Consider the following 18416-nt stretch of genomic DNA (forward strand, 5'->3'; position numbering starts at 1 on the left):
TGGACGAATGGGAGTACATGATCTGATTGATACGAGTGGCTCCTTGGTTTCTGATGATGTAGGGAAGGCTGCAATTTTGGCGGAACACTTTTCTCATGGTGATACGTTCTCGTCTACGGTGAGGGACAGGGTATCCACTTTACGTGACAGGACACCTGTATTAACTTTCGGGACTGCTACTACGGCGGACGGAATGGGTTCGAACGGGCAGGGTTTGGTAACGGCTGGGATGATTGGGTCTGCTTTGAGGAGAAGGCCCAACAAGAGGTCATGCGGACCGGACGGAGTTCCCGATGTAGTCCTGAAGAGGACTCGCACTGGGACATGGAGATTTTTGGCGATTCTGATGAACCATTGCTTGAATGTCGGGTACTTTCCAAGGGCGTGGAAGAGGGCCCTAATTGTACCGATCCTGAAGCCCAGATCTAACCCTAGGCAGGGGAACAATTATAGGCCGATTTCCCTCCTTTCGGGAACTCTTGGAGAGGTTCAGCCTGGACAGGGTTAATGACAGGATTTCCGACGGTGGCATCCTAATGTATTGCCAATTCGGCTTCAGGGGTGGACACTCTACCTCCCATGCCTTAATGGTTTTTTTCGAACCATGTGTCCCGTGGTTTGAACAGGAGGCACCCTACGATTGCGGTTAGTATGGACTTCTCGAAGGCTTTTGACTCTGCTTGGCAGGATGGTATCATATCTAAGATGATGGATATGGGCCTTGATAGGGACACCTGTAGGATAGTGAGCGATTATCTCACGGACAGATTCTTCAGCATCAGGGTTTGTGATGCCCTATCTGAACAGAGGGTTGTGGCTGCAGGTGTACCACAGCGGTCTCTGTTAGGGCCTGTACTGTATAATATATTCTTGTCTGATATCCCCAAGCCTCCAGATGGTGACCTCCTGTTGGTATATGCGGATGGTATCTTGATCGCATCATCGGGACCACGGGCTAGATCGGTTAACAATCGGGTTAACGAGTACTTGGCCATACTGTCCCCCTATTCCGTAATATGGATAAGACAGTGGCGGTTATTATCAAGGGGAAGCGTAAGTACCTGTATACCAATAGTAGATCCTACATACCATCTATTTGGGTCGATGGTGAGTGTGTTAGGATATCTGACAGGATGAGGTACCTCGGTGTGATTTTTCACGGGAATTTTTAATTTTACCGCCACGTGGACTATGTTTTGGAATCCACCAAGCGTATTTTCGCATTTTATAGGGGGACTCTTGGCTGACGGGGCTTAGATAGGAGGATAGGTCTTCTGCTCTATCGTCAGATAATTCGACCTCTTATGTCCTACGCCTTTCCAGTCTGGTTCAGAATTTCTTCTGCCCAGATGGAGAGGCTTAGGATATGGGAGAGAAGGATACTAGTTAAGGTAGGGTCAGACTACGCAAATTATTTGACACAAGATGTTTCATGTGTTTGATCAAAACTACATCAAATAATTCATGGGTTGATTTTGTGGTCACACTGTACACATTTATTTGCCATATTTGTTTAATCAAACGACACCGAAATACTATCAAACACACGAAGGGGAAAATATATTTGTCTTGTGGTCACATTTATGGTAATATTTTTTCTAAATAATTATTAAATAAAGCTGCAAAAAAACTTTAATTTCTTTCATCAATAAAGAAGATATTTCTAGGAATTAAAATATTACTAGATTTTGCTTTACAATTAAAAGAATTGTGAAATTTCAGTACTTTTATTTAAACGTCAAATATTTTATGTTTCTAGTTTGAACATGAAATATTTTTGCATGGCAAACAAGAAAACAGCTGAATTTGGTCAAACAAATTTATTTGCATTCTTGTAATGTGACCAATGTGTGACCACTAAACATCAAATATTTTCATCCATTTTGTGTAATTTTTTATTTGATCTTGCAATTCATTTGCAAGATCAAACAGCGTCAAATAACAGCTGTTGCATCATGTGTTATCGCAAAAGTAGTGTTGTTATATAATATTAAATTAAAAATCGCTAAATAATGAAAACAAATAACTTAAGTATGAACAATTTAATAATATAATTATTGAATATTTATTTATTAAATTATATTAAAATTTGTAGGTATAATTGTACTTAATAAACAATTTTGGAATTTTATTGTATTTTATTGCTTTGTTTGGATTTTGAACTAAAAATCTTTTTATTCAAAGAAAGCGAATATTACTATGGTAAAATTAACAATAATCGGAAATTAAAATGAGCCAGACGTCTAAAAAAAAATTATAAAATTCTATGTGTTAAAGAATTAACGTGAATTGAACTATATTTAATCGACAATTGAAAAATAGAGAAGTCAGACTACTTGTTATACTTTGTTTAAAAAAGGAAATTCATAATTGAAATGATTTTTTATTAAATATTATTTATCGAACACGAGTTTTTCCAAATTTTATTCATTCAGAATAAGAACATTTCACAAATATTATAAAATTTTACGGAAATGTTTATCTTTTTTACATAAATTTTTAAATAATTGCAATTCAATTGTATTATCTAAAGATTTAGAATAACAATTTTTTATGATAACCAAATCAGAAAAGTAAAAATATTATTAGACATATTCTTCTTCTGCAGTAAAAAAATTAAACAGATCATACTGTTTGAGAATTAATTTTTAATTGCAATCCAATCATACTATTTATGTAAGTATGTCTAAACTATTTTCTTTGATTTTAAATTCAATCTGTACAAATACAATAAATGTTCAATACATTTGAGCAATTTTAAATTTTGTGAATAGAAAAATTCCATGTACTATGTATAAAAAATAATCAAACATCAGACTATGTAAACCGTATAAAAATATAAATCGTATAAAAATGTAAAAATCGCAAAATAGACTTCATGTCTTCAATTAGTTTTTCTCCCAGTATGTCATCATAGGCTGAATGACTTTTATGTGAAGAAGAATACTTCATTTATTGATGCAATTATTTAGTGAAAATAATTTAAATAACAAATGTTCAAGAAATATTTAATATGTATTTATGTTTAAAAAAAAAATAGTGAAATTGTGTCTTTAATTTAGTACGAAAAATATTTAAATAATCTTCTCTTCTTTTTCCGCCATGCTGAGCAAATAATTTTCTGTTTTTTTCTATTTGATCAAATAATTATTTTATGAAAGTGTTTGATATAGTGTGACCACACGGCAAATATATTTACTGATGCTTTTTCGCAGCAGTTTGGTAAAACAAAAAGTGAAAAATTAAATTCAAGATATGATAACAAAATTCAATAAATCTCTAATAAAATGATTACTTTACAATTCGAAATAAATGCTTTAACCTTAAAAAGATTTGCAAGATCAAATTATATATTTTTTAGGTATTTATATTGCTAGTGGTCACACTTTGTTCACATTAAGAGAATATTTTGTTTGCCGACAAATAATTGCTTTCATTGCTGACAGGGGGATTAGGTTCCTTGAGAGGACTCGTTCTCTAGGGAACGATCTGGTTAAGGGGTGCTATGAAAGGGCGGGCGATGTGGAGGCTATCCAGACGTCCCATTACTTGTCACCGACGGACCTTCTTACTTTGAACGGAGCTGGTCTTCTCTACGAGTGTGCAAATCTCCTATTTTTCCACAGGAGGATAAATACATTTGATATCCATGGCCCAATAGGCCGTTGGCCACTCCTTTTGTATATATTTTTCCTTTCGAATCTTTTGTAAATATTTCTTATTCTTCTGTATTCCTTTTGTTCTATTATTTATTTTTAGTCTAGCTTTAACTTAGTATTAGATAAAATCGAAGGCCTCCCCTTTTTTTAAATTTTTTTGGGGAAATATGGAAATATGATTAATTAATTAATGTGAAATTTTATGTAAATATTTATTAATGCAGAATAGCTGCAAATATGTAATTATGTTAAGATATGGTAAGAGAGTACAAGGTACGTTAGGGGTGGATGTATAATAAGTAGGTTAAGCGAACCATGTATAAAATTGTATTTTTTTTTACAATAATCATGAGTGTTTAAAGTGTTTTTGAAGTGTGCGGTTCTATGACCGGATGAAAACATATTAAAACAGTGATAAAGTGTGAAACCTAACAATTATAGTAAGCATTGTGAGTGCTTTTGTAGCATTTGGAATTTTGAGAAGCCCATAGGAGGCAACTATTAAGTGAAGTTTAGTATTTTGAACTACCAATCTCATCTTATTTGTGGAATTCAACTATTTTGCGCTTTTTAATGGGGATAGAACCTCACAATGGGGGAGGATGAGGACATAACTCCTAACCACGGGTTAAAGAATCTCCCCATGAGATAGAGAGAAAATTCGATGAGCTGACCATCAAATTTAATTACATTTTTTAGGAGAACATAAACTTGAAGAGGACACTTGATGAATTAATTAATAAAATTGTAAACGAACTAGGGATTCGTGGAAAATCTTCTAGCGATAACGGAATTGTGGTTGATGAACTGCTCATTCGCAAGAAAAAGAAGAACACGAAACGAAGGAAGAAGGAATCACCTTCAAGTCTCGAGAAAAATTATATAAACCATGCTGACGCCGAACGATGGTAATTACTTCAACATTTTGGCTGGTGCTTCCAATGAAGGCGCTGGTGTCCCCAGTAAAGATGCTGATATTTCCAGTAAGGGTGCTGGTGTAAATAATAAGGGAGCTGCCAACATCAACAAGACAGCTGCCAACATCAACAATGAAGCTGCTGGTTGCAGCCAAAACCAACCGATGAAGTCTGCTGATATTTTAATGTAAGGGAGATGACATATATTAAGGCATTCGGCCACTCTAATTATAATGTGAAATTGATGGGCAAGAATGCTACGAACATAGAGGTTTGCACTCTCGATGATTTCGGAAGGCTTAAGGCGTTACTGAATGACCAGGTGTGAACTATTACATGCGACCTTTATCGGTGGTGATTGAGGGTCTGTCGGGGTCTTATAGTGCCGAGAGATTATCTGGGCGGGCTCGATTAAACTTGACATTTTGGGACTGACGAAATTTAACGGTGATAGGTGGCTTCTGCGACTCTCACGGGATTCGGATATCTCGTCGTTCTACGGACTACGGTACATCTTGCACTGTAGGGTCAGAATGCGGAAATATCGTAAGGGTGACATTACCCAATGTTTCAACTGCCAGCGTTTTGGACACTTTTCGTCCAATTGTCACATGCCATATCGGTGTGTTAAATGTGGCGCTTCTCACGGTCCGGGAAAATGCGATATCCCTGCTAAGGGGGATAATACCAAGGAGACTTTGGTGACTGATCCTATCTCTGGTCAGGGCATCGGGAAGATAAGGCTTGCGGTTAAGTGCGTCAACTGCGGGTTTGAAGGGCATGTGGCTAGCTCTAGGGAATGTCCACGTAGGATTGAGCTTCTACGAAAGATGGCATCGAAGAAGGCTTCCAAGGTTGAGCCAGTGGAACCACGCACAGTGGATAATATAAGGTGAATGCATATCATAATTATTTTTTGCAAATGTTTGTGATTATCCATAAAACAAGTTCTATCGTAAAGCTAAGATATCAAGCAATAATTATTTGCAGAAATAATAGTTATGTCAACAGAAGTATTCGAAATTGGCAACAGAACACACTCCTTTCGACTTTAAAGATTTGGGGAGTTAAAATTATACAATATTCAAGAGCGTATTTTTAATATTTATAATTATTTTTTCTAGGATTGTTATACCTTGTTGGAAAGGGCACCTTGTCCAGATTCTATTATGAGTTTTGTATATGTTGTTAGCAGATTTGGAATTTATTTATTTGAAATATATAATACTTTTTGGCTTATTTACGCAACATTGACTAAGATTTTAGCTGTTGGCGCCGTTTGCCGCCGATCTAGTTTTAACATAGAATTAAAGCTTAACTTATTATCTAAAAGATATATAAAAACTAGCTGCCTTTTCGTGCCTATAGATAAATGGTATGCAAAAATGTTAAAATGCGTTTGTTAAAATGTCTGTAAGTATATCGACAGCGGATTGTATTTCATATTAATTTTTAAATGAGATGTTCTGTGGCAAGTGTGAGCTAACATACATTTTGTACTTTAACCAGTTCGTTTTCTTGTTAGGGAAACAAGAGTAAGAGTTTTCCAATTTACTTGGAACTTCTAATAACGTTAAAACTGTAGGCGAGTGGTCTGACGAGAGGTCCAGCGAAGGGATCACTGAAATAAATTCTCGTTTAAGTCAATTAGATCGGGAATCTAATTGAGGTCTGTATGCTAATAAGTAGTTTGGCCACTAGATATGGCATCTAGTCTGTTAGACGATATTGCTTCTAACAGTTGCTTCCCTGTAGGAGTAATAAGGCGAGAGCCTTAAAATGTATGTTTTGCATTGTAATCACCAGCTGCTATAAATCTTGGACCTAGAGTCCTAAAATATTCGAGAAACTGCTCTCGATTAATATTATACATATGAGGACAATATATTGAAGATATTGTAACTACTATCAGGTATATTTATAGATGTGGCCTGGATGTGGTCCGTTTTATATTCTGGCATTGGGAAATGCCTAATATCCTTTCTCACTAATATAGCTGTTCCACCACAAGCTCTACCACTTGGATGTTTTGTATCATATCCGTTAATTCTGAAACAGTTCTTTATGGTAAAGTGTGTTTCAAAAACGAGTAGTACATCAATTTCCTGAAGGTGGAGAAATTGTTGTACTTCATTCTCATATTGGCTAAGGCCGTTAGCATTCCAAAAACAAATTCTTAGAGAATTAATTTTTTATTTAGCAGGATCAGCATGAGCATGCTTTGATTCTGCATCAATTGTTGAAACATACTTTGCATATTCGCCATGAAACTGTTCACGGTTTGAACTAAATTCTCAATAGAGCTTTGAGAGTTAGTGTCGGGTACTGATACACCCTCTTTTAATGCATGTGCATATGAAATTAATGGGGCATTATTTCCATTGCTTCTTTTCATTTGGGTAACTGAACCCTCATTTGTCGTATTGGCATACGATTTGTTTTGATAATTATCATTTATGATACCTCTATATTGAGCACTAGAAGCACCATTGTTTGTTTTTATTTGGGTAACTGAACCCTCTTTTGTCGCATACGATTTATTTTGATTATTGTTTTTATTATACTTCTGTATTGAGCACTAGAAGCTTAGAAGCCTTATATCAGTCATGCCCAAGCCCTATACTCTTGGTACTCTTTTGTTTTTGTAATTGCTCTTAGCTATAGGCTGTGTGTTTTGTATACTCACTAGAGCACTCAGCACTAACAATACAAAATACACAAACAACTTTGTCTTATTATTTTTTTGTCGTTCTTCACTGAATACACGCATGTTGAAAGCAACAACACTTTCGTATGCTTTGCTGGTAAACATTGACGACTGCGATCATCCATGTAGATTTTGTTTTTGTTTAACGTATGATATTTTCAAAATTTTCTTGTATGAATTGGTTTTAGCAACAACAAATATTGAATAAAAAGTAGCTTTTCTTTAAATGTATTGGTGTTTACTCTTCCATAAGGAACTTGTGGGCACCCCTGCCTTATATTGAGCATATAAGGGTCTTCTTGCCCTCGTTGATTCCTGTATGCGTAGGAATACTGGGCATCCCCGGTAGTTTGCGGTGTGATTTAGACCACAGTTACTACATTTTCTAATATTATCTGTTTTTGAGTGGGGACATTCTTCACTTTTATGAATATCTCCACATCTTACACATACAGAAGGTAATTTGCAGAATGTTCGGGTGTGACCGAACTCTTGGCAATTAAGGCACTGAGGTGGACTTTTGCGCTTAATTGGTTCTTCTACAATTATTTTACGATTAAGAAGATATCTTAAACCGTATATCGGATGAGTGTCACCCTTTTTCTTTAATTGAAACTCTAAAAATTGGTTGAGGAATTTTGTGCTTATTTATTCTATTGTGACTCAGCCTTCAGACTCTAACGCCTTTTTTAGATCATCAGTAGGCACATATCTATCTATGTCTTTGATGACTACAAGTTGGGACAATTTGTTCACCAAAACATTTGTAGAGGGTTCGCGCAAATATAGGGGAGGTGGCTTATAGTCTGTTACAGGCTTTGTGGGTGTTTTTCACTTTCTTGATTGGCAAGAATTGCAAAACGATATACAATACTACTATTTGTGACATTGATCACAGTATCATTACTATTTTCATCAACCACTTGGGTTCTTGTTTGTTTTTCGCCCCCGAGAAGTTAACAAACTCTGGCCAACAAACTTTTTTGGTTTTACTCATTTTTAAGAGAGTAAATAACAAATTCTCTCTGAGAATAATTTGCAGCAGAGAAAATTGAGTGTTTTCTGCTTCAGACCGAATTTTAAGTGCTGCCAAGTTTAAATACACGCATTTACTACTTAATTTATATAAACTATCAAATAACAGTGAATGCCTGTTCTTCTTCATTTTTGTTCATGGGAGAGAATTTTCGGCCTCTAACAAACTTTTATTCATTTTCTAACAAACTTTAAGTAACTTTAACTAAATTTGTAATTTATTTAAAAATTTATTTAAAATGATAATAAAAAATTAAATAAATTACATTTTTAATTTATATATTAAAAAAATGTTATGTTAAAAAACACTCATATTATATATGCTTCAAAAGCAAATAATAACGTTTATACAAAAAAATCACTCAAACGACTTTTTAGCCTATTGTTAAAAAATAGGGACTTGTGCCAAAATTTGGAAAACGGGACGTGATAGGGCATGGTCTAGGCTACATTCCCCCATACTTGTTTTTTTCCTGTACGGATAGGCGTTCGAACAAATTTTTCAAAAAACTGTTTTTTGAAAAATCACTCAAACTATTTGGGGACATATAGGGCAAGAATGGTTATTTGTGCCAAAATTTGGAAAACGGGACGTGATAGGGCATGGTCTTGGCTACATTCCCCCATACTTGGTTTTTTCCTGTACGGATAGGCGTTCGAACAAATTTTTCAAAAAACTGTTTTTTGAAAAATAACTCAAACTATTTGGGGACATATAGGGCAAGAATGGTTATTTGTGCCAAAATTTGGAAAACGGGACGTGATAGGGCATGATCTTGGCTACATTCCCCCATACTTGGTTTTTTCCTGTACGGATAGGCGTTCGAACAAATTTTTCAAAAAACTGTTTTTTGAAAAATCACTCAAACTATTTGGGGACATATAGGCCAAGATTGGTTATTTGTGCCAAAATTTGGAAAACGGGACGTGATAGGGCATGGTCTTGGCTACATTCCCCCATACTTGGTTTTTTCCTGTACGGATAGGCGTTCGAACAAATTTTTCAAAAAACTGTTTTTTGAAAAATCACTCAAACTATTTGGGGACATATAGGGCAAGAATGGTTATTTGTGCCAAAATTTGGAAAACGGGACGTGATAGGGAATGGTCTTGGCTACATTTCCCAATACTTGGTTTTTTCCTGTACGGATAGGCGTTCGAACAAATTTTTCAAAAAACTGTTTTTTGAAAAATCACTCAAACTATTTGGGGACATATAGGGCAAGAATGGTTATTTGTGCCAAAATTTGGAAAACGGGACGTGATAGGGCATGGTCTTGGCTACATTCCCCCATACTTGGTTTTTTCCTGTACGGATAGGCGTTCGAACAAATTTTTCAAAAAACTGTTTTTTGAAAAATCACTCAAACTATTTGGGGACATATAGGGCAAGAATGGTTATTTGTGCCAAAATTTGGAAAACGGGACGTGATAGGGCATGGTCTTGGCTACATTCCCCCATACTTGGTTTTTTCCTGTACGGATAGGCGTTCGAACAAATTTTTCAAAAAACTGTTTTTTGAAAAATCACTCAAACTATTTGGGGACATATAGGGCAAGAATGGTTATTTGTGCCAAAATTTGGAAAACGGGACGTGATAGGGCATGGTCTTGGCTACATTCCCCCATACTTGTTTTTTTCCTGTACGGATAGGCGTTCGAACAAATTTTTCAAAAAACTGTTTTTTGAAAAATCACTCAAACGATTAAATTGTGTTATATTCAGTATTGTCATCTGAAAAATTTTAAATAATAGTCGAATATATGGAAATTGACATCAGAGTAGGTAGCTATAAATCGATTTTTTATTTAAATTTTTGTTTAGAAAATTAGAATTTATCTCATTGATAAAAATAGGAAACATATATTTTTACGTTGAAATATGGTAAAAAGGACGAAAAATGTATAATTAAAAAATTTAAAAAATATACTTTTCAAAAATCGAAGGTCCTGATTCAGATATACGAAATGAAAATACTTTTCAAATTTCTGTATGAAAATCACACAGTTTTTAAATAATTTTTGAGTGTTTTTCATACAAAATTTTTAAAGTTTGTATTCCTTTCCGAATCAGGCCCTAAAAGTTGATTTTAAGTTTAATACAAAACCCTACTACTGAACTTCGGGTAAAACACGTGAGTTAAATACTCATAAAACAATTAAACTAAATATTATCCAACTCTGTGTGCAGCCATGTGGCAACCAACTCATATTTTATATAAAAGTAATGCCAAGTTAAACATACAGTGTGGCAACATTATATTTTAAAAATTTTAAATAACGTTAGTACTAGCCTGAGTTTCATAATCGTAGTAACAACCGACAAAGAAGATGGTAAGTGTAATTTTTTTTCTATTTTATCTTTAATTTAATAAACTAAAAAAAATATATTATTTGCAGAATTTTTCAAAGTGCCCCCACTGCGGAATGGGGTTAAAACTCCAAATTAAGAAGGGTTACCCCCCACAGGCACAGCCTTACCCGCATGTACCTATGTACCCGCAGCCATATCAACAGGTGTATTATCACCCCACAAGTGCACAAGTGCATAATGCGCAGCCGGTGCCACTACAGCCTGCCCCAGTGCATAATGCACAGCCGGTGCCACTCCAGCCTGCGCAACCGCAGCCGGCGCCAATTTAAATTCTTTTTATGTGTGTAAATTGTTTTTTTTTTAAATAAAAATTATTTTTTTTCCAAAATGCATAATATGCATTATTTTATAATTTCTAAAGGATTTTATAAAGGAAATGGGATTTTCTTTAAAAAATCCCATTGTCGAAAGTACAACGAGATTTTCTAAAGAAAATCTGATGTACAACAAGATTTTCTAAAGAAATCTCATGCACAATGGGATTTTCTATAGAATTTCTAAAGAAAATCGAAAGTACAAAGATTTTTTAAAGAAAATCTTATGTACAACAAGATTTTCTAAAGAAAATCCCATGTACAACAAGATTTTCTAAAGAAATCTCATGTACAATGGGATTTTCTAAACAGAATCTCATGTACAACAAGATTTTCTAAAGAAAATCCCATGTACAAGATTTTCTTTAGAATATCCCATGTACAACAAGATTTTCTAAAGAAATCTCATGTACAATGGGATTTTCTAAACAAAATCCCATTTTTTAAAGAAAATCTGATGTACAACAAGATTTTCTAAAGAAATCTCATGTACAACAAGATTTTCTAAAGAAAATCTCATGTACAACAAGATTTTCTAAAGAAAATCCCATGTAGAACAAGATTTTTTAAAGAATATCTGATGTACATCAAGATTTTCTAAGGAAAATCTCATGTACAACAAGATTTTCTAAAGATAATCTCATGTACATGGGATATTAGAAAATCTTGTTGTACATGGGATATTCTAAAGAAAATCCCATGTACAAGATTTTCTTTAGAATATCCCATGTACATGAGAATATCTTGTTGTACATGAGATTCTGTTTAGAAAATCCCATTGTACATGAGATTTCTTTAGAAAATCTTGTTGTACATGGGATTTTCTTTAGAAAATCTTGTAGTACATAAGATTTTCCTTAGAAAATCTTGATGTACATCAGATATTCTTTAAAAAATCTTGTTCTACATGGGATTTTCTTTAGAAAATCTTGTTGTACATGAGATTTTCTAAGAAAATCTTGTACAAGGGATGTACATAAGACTTTCTTTAGAAAATCTTGTACATGCGATTTTCTTTAGAAAATCTTGTACATGAGATTTTCTTTAGAAAATCTTGTACATGAGATTTTCTAAAGAAAATCTTGTACATGAGATTTTCTAAAGAAAATCTTGTTGTACATGAGATTTTCTAAAGAAAATCTTGTTCATTAGATTTTCTACTTGTATATGAGATTTTCTTTAGAAAATCTTGTTGTACATCGGATTTTCTATAGAAAATCTTGTTCTACATGAGATTTTCTAAAGTAAATCTTGTTGTACATGAGATTTTCTTTAGAAAATCTTGTTGTACATGGGATATTCTTTAGAAAATCTTGTTGTACATGGGATTTTCTTTAGAAAATCTTGTCGTACATGAGATTTTCTTTAGAAAATCTCGTTGTACATGGGATTTTCTAAAGAAAATATTGTTGTACATGAGATTTTCTAAAGAAAATCTTGTTCATTAGATTTTCTAACGAAAATCTTGTTCATTAGATTTTCTACTTGTATATGAGATTTTCTTTAGAAAATCTTGTTGTACATCGGATTTTCTATAGAAAATCTTGTTGTACATTAGATTTTCTAAAGAAAATCTTGTTGTACATGAGATTTTCTTTAGAAAATCTTGTTGTACATGGGATTTTCTAAAGAAAATCTTGTTGTTCATTAGATTTTCTTTAGAAAATCTTGTTGTACATGAGATTTTCTAAAGAAAATCTTGTTCATTAGATTTTCTAACGAAAATCTTGTTGTTCATTAGATTTTCTACTTGTATATGAAAATCTTGTTGTACATGAGATTTTCTAACGAAAATCTTGTTGTTTGTTGTAGTAAACAAATTTACATTTTCAATTTGTCATGTTTATTATCAAACATGTTTCAAAAAGATTCAGCAAATCGATTATATACGATAGTCGTTTTTTCGACTATTTGAGATAACTTAATCTTTTTTGCGACCAAAAAGTCGAGGTCGATTGTTTGATAGTCGACTTAAATGAAATTAATAATCTGGCATCACCTAAAGAAAATAAAATATTTAATTAAACTAGGATCGAGGATCGAAATTCGACAACTTTTAAAAAGCTTTTTACCACTTTTATGAAAAGAATTAAAAAAAAAATTATTGTGCATATATAGAGAAAATAACCTTTTAAACCATATATGTTTCATTAATATTGGTGGACAATAACATACTTAAAAGTGTACCACAAAAGAAGTTTGGCCTGTTTATATATAAGATTTTTTTTTTGTTATGGGAATAGGTAAGTGTTTTTTTCTCTACTTTAATAAAATAATTAATATTTTATATTATATTTATTCTTTTAGGTAAACTAAATTTATATTGTGGCAGCTATAATTTGGAGCGTCGGGAAGGAGAAGGTCTGAAAGGAGCTAGAAGGAGCTGTTGATAAGGTTAGCTTGGTATTGAAATGGGAGCTATCAACACCACAAAATTATTAAAATGCAAATTGTTTCTACGATCTTGATTTATTCCATAATTTGTTGGTGTTGATAGCTCTCTTGTAATTAAGCACAAAAACGTTAAAATGTTTGCCTGCTTTCTCTTAGTTTAGTAGTTATAGGAATTTAGAGTCAATATATATAATAGTAAATTTCTCATATATTTAGAAAATGATCTGATCATTATGGGTATCATAGAATAGTGCATCAAAATACCTTTTATATGATATATAATATGGTACTGTTTATTAACATTATGAACCAAAAATTCCTTTTTGAATTTATATGACAGTACTTCAAGAAATTTTGATATACAGAAAAAGTGATTTTAGCAAAGCCGGTGTCCGATACACCCCAGAGTTTTAAGTCCATTCGCACGGCCGAAGGCCGGCAATCAATGTTGTTTGTTAAGATTTTGGAAAAAAATGCAGCGCCAATGCGGAAGGAATATTTAATAAAAAAATGAATTTGTTTATACAGTTGCTTGAAGGATTTCTATAAACCTATACTAAAGACTTTTTAAAATTAATAAAGCCTGATACTTGATTTTCACCACGTTCAACACCGAATATATCCAGACTCGGGAGATAAGAGGCCTCCAATATGGCAATACAGTCTGTGGCACTCATAATACCATTCATACGCCGAAGCATACCGGGCTCATTGTCACGAAAACATCCCCAAACCATGATTAATCCAATTCACAAAATCTATTTGGGGACAAAACTGTTCACATGTATCTTCGTTCAGATGTGACCCAAAAAACGAATAAAAGGTCCGTTAGTTTCAGAGTGAGCTACCAGATAATAGTAAATAGAGTGCTTAACAATTAACAAAAGAAAAATGTTATCAGATCAGTTGTTATGTGCAAGATATAATGTGTAAACTAAAATTTCAACTATTCGTGAACACTTTTGTCCCTTACTGTATGTATGGTGAAGAGTATACAAATATTTAATTTTTGTATATAAATATTAAAGGCCGTATTCATAAACAATTTTTAAATTTAAACAACGTTTTAAAATCCAACTTTGTATGGAAATTTTGTTTTAAAACATTTTTTAAATTTAAATTTTTTTATGAATATGGGGGTAAGTAAATAATTCTTATTATATAACACCTACAGTGCACTCGCGATAACGTGAACACCGTCTAACGTGAACACCGCCTAACATGAACAAGCTTTTGATTACATTGACTACTCTGTAACGTGAACAAACTCAGAAAGCTCTATAACGTGAACAATTTTTTTTCACTGCATTTGTTTTTTAAGCTGACTGAAACACTGAAATAGATACATTAAATTCGATTTTTAAAGTTTTGGGAATCCCCTTATATAAAAAATGTGTTTTTATCCTCTAAATTAATTTTTTTTGTATAGCAACGAATGAGTAATTTTATTTGCTATGTAATTTTATTTCAATGTATATTTTCTCGTGATCTTGTTTTGCTTTGTAATGCATTTTAATCAATAATTTTTGATTAATATTTTAATAATGAAAATAATAATAAAATAATTTCACGTTCAAGCGTGTAAATTTTATATTTTTCCATGAAATTCGACAATCGCTAACGTGAACAATTTCACTAACATGAACTCCCTTGGTTTTAATTAGTTCACGTTACCGCGAGTGCACTGTATTTTGTAACATTAATTTTTTAAATATGTGAATTCTTAATTGGATTGTTTGTTTTTTCAAAAAAACCGACAAATTGCACAAAAAAAAGTAGGTAGTTTAATTTTTTCCGATTTTTTGACGATTTCAAAAATATTTTGCCGATTTTGACGATTTTTTAGTGCAATTTTGGCAATTTTATACCAAAATTATCTAGCAACAGTGCCGGCAATACAAAAAAATATGAATTAACTGATAAAAAATTATGAAAATATAAACTGTTACTGAGATCTTGATTTGTTCCAAAATTATTAAAATTCAAGCTGTTTCGCCGATCTTGATTTATACCGAACTTTCTATAATAATGGAACTAGAAACAAGAAATTAAGGCCTTATTCATAATCAATGAATACATTTTTTACAGGTTTATAAAACAAATTTTATATGGAAATTCTGTTTTATAAACCTTTTACAAAAGTAAAAATTGATTATTAATAAGGGGGTAGTATATCGTCACCTGAAACGCAAAAAGCTCTAACTTACGTTTTACTAATTGTCCGTCCTAAATAACTTACATACAAGATTCTAAGAAAAAAACCGGGAAAATCTAGATTTTTGGTCTATTTTTGAATATGGTCCATTGCAACAATAAGGCTGTAGTAAGTTGGACCTACAATGGGTCAAAATCGGGAAAAATATTTTTTAACCCGAATTTTTTTTCATCAACAATTTTTTTTTTTCATAAATTATTTTTCCAAAAAAAAAAAAATTTTAAAAATTAAACTTAAAAAATAAAAAATTGGAAAAAAAATTAAATTTTGTTTACCTTAAAATATTAAAAAAAAATATTTTTAAGTATAATTTGGTGAAGGGTATATAAGATTCGGCACAGCCGAATATAGCTCTCTTGTTTTTAATCTGTATCGGGATTACTAAGTCATTATTAATATACACAATATGGATATCTAATGATAGATATTTCAAAGTCCATTGCAAAAATGTATATACGGCTATAGTAATTTAGACCTACAATGGGCCAAAATCGGGAAAAATATTTTTTAACCCGAATTTATTTTTTTTCAGTAAAAAATTAAAAAAATAAAAATTTAGAGAATTAAAAAAAAAAATTTCAAAAACCAATTTTTTCACCAAAAAATTTTTTTCACTAAAAAAAATAAAAAAAAAATTTACAAAAGCATTTCAAGAAAAAAAATTTAAAATTTATATTTTTGTGAAGGGTATATAAGATTTGGCACACCCGAATATAGGTCTCTTACTTGTTCCTATTTGAATGCTACTTTTTGTATTATCTTTAATTGGTATTGGTAAATCTTGTTAAATTTGTCCAAACTTGCCGTAAGATCAGACTCAGAAAAATGTTATTGAGCTAGATGACTAATGACTCCCAGTCCTTAATGGCATAGATCCCCAGGGCGTTAAAGGAGTCGCATCTATAATAGTTCAATAACGGTTATACATGTAACCTAGCTAAGAAATGTGGGCATCTGGTTTGACAAAACGATGAGATTTATTTCAATTTGGCATCCAAAGTTCAATCGATTAAGGGCCATTATTACAACTTTCATTTAATGTTCGTAATAGTAAAAGGTGACTTTAATTAAAGTGAGGAATGAAGTGACCTTTAAAATTTTTCGATATTACAACTTCCTTGCAAAATAAAATAAATTTTTTCGATAATATGGAAGTACCAGAGAAAACACCGATTACTTTTGATAATTAGTTGTCCATATTAGTTGTCCAAACAAATACATTTTAAAAATATTCTTTCGGTTGTAAACAAAGAATACTAAGAGCTATTTTTTGAGATCGTATTTAAATATAAATTATATTTAAGTTCTATTTAAATACGAAAATGAGTTTCTCAGTGCTTTTTTTAAATGATACATAAATGGCCAACATTGGCCATTTAAATTCTATTTAAGTTTCATAAACAACCATATGTTTTTGACAGCTGATTTTTGTTGTCTGTTTTTTTTCACTCAATTGTAGCGATTATTTTTTTTACAGCGTCTTGCAAAAACTACAATCCCGATGCGGGGCAGTTGGAACTTCTTTTGTGCATTTTCCTACCATTAATTTAATTGTTTAATAAACTTTTTTTTCTTATTGGGTAAAATGTATCAATTTTTGTTTTGGTTGAACAGCTGTTTTAAGCAAAACTATCGATACATTTTTGATATTTAGCAGTGCTACCATACTTTTATCTTATTTAAATAAGAAAAATTATATAGCACTGAAAAACTCAAACTGTATTTAAATACCACTTAAATTTAAGTAAAAATTAACAAAATACGTATTTAAATACGAAGTCAAAAACTGGGCATAAGTAGTCCGACTCTCAATTTTTTTAAATTACTCTCTCACATATACGGGTACCGTGTGAGTTCAGAGAAATATAAACAAATGAAATGTCTTGAAATTTGAACTTTTAATTTTTGATAAAATAACGTCTTTTTACACATTATTACTTTAGCACATAAACTTGATCAAAAATTATATTTATTTTTTGTTCTTTATAGGCAATTTACTGGAAACATTTAATTTGAAGAGTTTTACAACAGTAAGTTCTGGCGTTATATAATATAAATTGTATGTAGTATTAATACAATTGGGCTATTCACATGGTCTGCTATTAGTCATATTGTCATAATGTCGTAATATATTATAATAGTTGTTGTGTTTTAAACAAAAAAAGTATTATTTTATGACAAAGCAATAAACATAGTTCAAATAGTGTTATTAGTTTAGAACTTTTTTGTTTGAAACACCAAAATTTGTTTAAACTATCATAATATATTACAACATTATGACAATATGACTAAATAGTAGACCGTGTGAATACCCCAAATATACATATATTATGCAATTTTTTAATGAAATTTTGTATATTAAAAATCCATAAAAATGGTGTATATTAAAAAATCCATAAAAAATATTGAATATTAAAAAATCCATAAAAAATGGTAAATAAATAAATCCATGATGAAAATCTGGTTATTAACGATAAAACGTAAGTTTTAAGTTTCAATAAAAATAAATTAAATATTTATGTAAAGAATTATTAGTTTTAAGTGAAAATATGTTATTAGAAACAAATAAATAGTTAATTAAAATAAATTATTAATATGCATTTTTTTGTTTGGCTTTTAGGAAATCAGGATGAAGGATATATGTAGAATTAGTTATTTAGATATATTTAATATAATTAAAGACTTTCCATATTTAGAAAATTTGGAAAGTTATTCAAAACAAAACGAAAAGTTTTTTGAATATGTTATAGATTCTTTAAATAAAAAAAGAACTATTTATAACAAAATTATAAAAAATGCAA

The sequence above is a fragment of the Calliphora vicina genome, chromosome 4 (assembly GCF_958450345.1).
Source record: "Calliphora vicina chromosome 4, idCalVici1.1, whole genome shotgun sequence".
Lineage (NCBI taxonomy): Eukaryota > Metazoa > Arthropoda > Insecta > Diptera > Calliphoridae > Calliphora > Calliphora vicina.